The following is a 4,301-nucleotide window of genomic DNA, read 5'->3' as shown; positions in this document are numbered from 1 at the left end:
CACCTATTTTTCAGTAAGAACATAAAAAAAGAAGAAAAGACAGCTACTTAATTTTAATTACCTTTTCACAAAAAAATATATTTTAATATCAAAAACGTTGAAGGGTTATTTTCTGAGATTAAAGGACATGAATCCAAATTAAATGAAATTAGCTTTATGAAACACATTATTTTGTCTTTATTTTACTTATTTCACAAAAAACCACTAAAGTCACAACATAAGTGGATCCGTTTGAGAACTGATGGACTCAATGATCTTGGGGGTTATCTCCAACCTTGAGAATCTTAGGTTGATGTAAACCTCCTAAGCTTGATGTGTGGAGGGACAACACAGGGAGATGCTTTTCTGTGAGGATATACTTTCTGTTAATTGGATCAGTCCAGGAAAGGGTAGGTCATCATGACCTAAGTATTTTCAGTTTGAGTCTTTTCACTTGAAATGCTTATCTATTTAAGGAAGAGGAGATGGTGCATTCTCTATTCACTAAAAAGTTCAAACACAAAGCTCATTACAAAATAATTTACAGACTGTTTTCTGTAGGCAGTTGCTCCCATTGGCTTGAATAAGTTAAGAGATTAGTTTCACTGCCTTTCTTATTAATTAAATAGAGAGTTGGAAATGAGCATTTGGACTTCTGTTTTTTTAAAAGACATTTCTTCAGTGTCATGATCAGACTATTACATTTAGCAATCAACAGCATGGGTGCAAAAAAAAAAAAAAATCTACATTAAAACCCTTTGTTGGAATGCTTTATACTTTCCACAGAACAGAAGCTAGAAAAACCTGTTATACAATTAGTCACAAATACAGTCCTCGAGTTTTTTGCCCATACACATGAGTATGGTCTAAAACATGTCTTCTTTGTAGCAGTGAGGCCCTGCCACCACTGTGCTTGGCTGCGTTCACAAATCTGTTGTAACCTGTAGCTTCCCTCTCACTTCTCTGGTTCTCCTCTCCTGCTAAGCCCTTTTCCTGGCAGTCATGAAAACCTGCCACTGCCATAGCTCTTGCTGCTGCTGGAACTGCCAGAGCCACCTTGGTTTCATGGTTTGGCAAAGAATTGGCCTCCATCACCACAGAGGCCAGAGTTTCTGCCTCCAGAATTTCCTCCTTTCATGGGTCCAAAATTTGAAGATAGATTGTTGTAATTGCCAAAAAATCATTATAGCTTCCGTCACCTCCAAAGTTGCTTCCATCATTACCAAATCTGTTATAGCCATCCCCGCTGCCACCTCGACTGCCACCAAAGCCACCTTGCCCACTGAAGTTTTCTCCGTGACCAAAGTTGTCATTCCCACCAGAACTACCTCCATGACCACCACCAAAGTTTCCAGAACCACTTTGACCTCTTCGGCTGGATGAAGCACCAGCCATCTCTTGCTTAGATAGGGCTTTCCTTACTTCACAGTTGTGGCCATTCACAGTGTGGGATTTTTGAATGACAATCTCGTCTACAGAGTCATGGTCATCAAATGTTACAAAAGCAAAATGTCTCTTCTTGCCACTGCCTCGGTCAGTCATGATTTCAGCCACTTCAGTTTTCCCATTCTGTTCAAAATCATCTCTCAGATGATGTTCGTCAGTGTCTTCCTTAATGCCACCAACACAAATCTTTTTCACAGTTAAGTGGGCACCAAGTCTTTGAGAATCTTCTCTTGAGACAGCCCTCTTTGGTTCCACAGCTCTTCCATCCATCTTGTGTGACCTTGCATTCACGGCTGCATCCATCTCCTCCAGTGGCATACATGACAAACCCAAAGCTTCTGGAGTGCTTGGTGTTTGGATCTCTCATGACCATGCAGTCTGTAAGCATCCCTCATTGCTCAGAATGGCTCCCCAGACTCTAATCAGTTGTTTCAAAGCTCAAACCTCTGATGAAGAGCTTCTTCAGCTGTTCAGGCTCTTTGGGAGACTCTGGCTTAGACATGATGGCGATGGGAGGAGAGACTTTAATGATGCCTACTCAGTGGTGTCCACGGGCAGAAAGCAACCATTTGGATTTCTATGAATAAGAGTGTATGTGTGTGTATCTTTGTCATGAATATTCAAGTATTGATCAGTTTATGATATTGAGAGAATGTATCTTTTTCCTAAATATTCTATTTATTTATTTTAAGATTTTATTTATTTATTTTCACAGAGAGAGAGATAGTAAGAGCAGGAACACAAGCAGGGGGAGCGGCAGACAGAGGGAGAGGCAGGCTCCCCGCTGAGCAGGGAGCCCAAAGTGGGGCTCAATCCCAGGACCCTGGGATCATGACCTGAGCTGAAGGCAGAGACGCTTAATGGCTGAGCCACCCAGGCGCCCCTTTCTTCCTAACCGTGAAACATAAACAAAACTAGAAAATGTAAAAGAATAAATACTATTTAAAATTCTGTGAAAACATAATGACAACTTCAGAAGAAATAATTATGTACAACAGCAGCAATAGCATCCTTGAGGCCATTTCTGTAGCGTTTCAAGTACCGGACTGTGTCAGTTGTGCCAGAGGTCATCTCCTAGAGAGACAGGATAAGAAGTGTTGGGCTAAAGCCTCAAGGATCAATTGAAATTTCAGTTCTGTACATAAGTAAAAATAGCAAATGTACAGGCTGTTTGAGTGGCTCTTTTTTTTTTGGTCAATATAACCATTATTACCTTCACACTATTTTATCTCCCCCTTTTAGGCTTGATAGCATGAGCTGAGAGCAATTGATTTCACAAAGCAATTGAAAGGATAAAGAGAAACACAAATTGTGAAAAATGTACCAGACACAGGTGAATGCATTTATTCATTTATTAATGAAGTTCTAAAATGCTTAGAATTAGTTTGAAGCTTTCCCTCTGATTGATGTTTAACAGGTTTTTTTTTTTTTAATTTTGAAAGAAGTTAAGGATGCTACAAGGAAGAAGTGGGAAGCATATAAAGAAGCTAATTGATTGTAATCCCACTACTAGGATCAGCACTATTAATGTTCTCCTGAATTCCTTCTAGTCTTTAAAACATATAGGTAATATATAATATATATTATATATAATATATAATTCTGTTTTAATAAATAAATATCTAGTCATAATAAATAACTATTATATTTATTTTATTATATATAATGCATTTCTGTATTTTATTATGTATATTTATTTATTAAAACATAATTATAATAATTTTCTATCCTTTCATTAAATAATCTTATGAGGTATTTTACATAGCAAGAAATTTTTTTTGCAACAAATATTTGTCATACAGATGCTTTATATGATGACCTAATATTTTTCACATAAAAATATTAAACTTTTTCTAATTAGTCTGCCACTCTTAGGCATTAAGGGTGTTTCCAATTTTCCCTTCTTAAAAATAATGCTACCATAAACATGATTAAATGTACATCTGTTTGAAACTTTGAAATATTTCCTTAGATTAGATTTCCATAAGTAGAATTGCTATGTTAAAGAATGTGAACCCTGCTCAGAATCTTTACAGCAGAAAAGTAGAAACAGTCTGCCAGTGTGGTCTAATAATTCCCACTTCAGCTGTACCTTCACCCCTACAGGTGTTATCATTGAAAAAATACATTTGATAACTTGATAGATGAAAAAAACTCATCATTCTATCAATCTGAATTTCTTTCCTTTTTTTCTTTTTTAGTGATATTCATTCATGCATTCATTCATTAAAATTTCCACAAAACATCATTCTGGCAAGGCTGGCTTCAGGGGAGTGTGACCTGTGCAGTTGCATGAGGTTCCAATGCTCAGAAGGGTCTTGTGCTTGGTTTAATGCTCTGTTGCCATCTCGGAATTCTTAAAAATTTTATCTTTGCACTTATGTTTTGTAAGTAAAGTCTGATGGAACAATGGAATATGTGTGTGAGCAGAGGAAATAAATGCAATATACAAGTCCACTGCATATAGTGTTTTGTGATGTTCCATAAGCAGGGAGTTCTGGGGGACACAGGACACATGGGAGTTCAGTGAGATTCAACATGGGTGCAAGGTAAGCATGATACATCAAAAGTTGAGTAAGTAGGGGAGGTGCTGACAGCTCCAAGTGGCCCTGCTTTCTGTTTATACCAGAGCTTACTTCTTTTTTTGTTTTTTAAAGATTTTATTGGTTTGCTAGAGAGACGGAGGGAGGGAGAGCACAGAGGGAGAGTGAGAGGGAGAAGCAGACTACCCACTTATCAGAGAGCTTGACCTGGGGCTCGATCCCAGGACCCTGAGGTCATGACCTGAGCTAAAGGCAGATGCTCAACTGACTGAGCCACCCAGGCGCCCCCCACCCAGAGCTTACTTCTAATGCAGAAAGAAGGTAATAGTTTTC

At 38.1% G+C, this 4,301-nt stretch overlaps 1 pseudogene; it reads right to left on the bottom strand.

The window, feature by feature from the left end:
* Window positions 1-979: 979 nt before the first annotated feature.
* LOC116632633 lies at window positions 980-1,792 on the bottom strand (annotated as a pseudogene).
* Between the last annotated feature and the right edge of the window lie 2,509 nt (window positions 1,793-4,301).

Source organism: Phoca vitulina, unplaced genomic scaffold (genome assembly GCF_004348235.1).
Source record: "Phoca vitulina isolate PV1807 unplaced genomic scaffold, GSC_HSeal_1.0 scaffold7, whole genome shotgun sequence".
Taxonomy (NCBI): Eukaryota; Metazoa; Chordata; class Mammalia; order Carnivora; family Phocidae; genus Phoca; species Phoca vitulina.
This window is presented reverse-complemented; position numbering and strand designations above follow the sequence as displayed.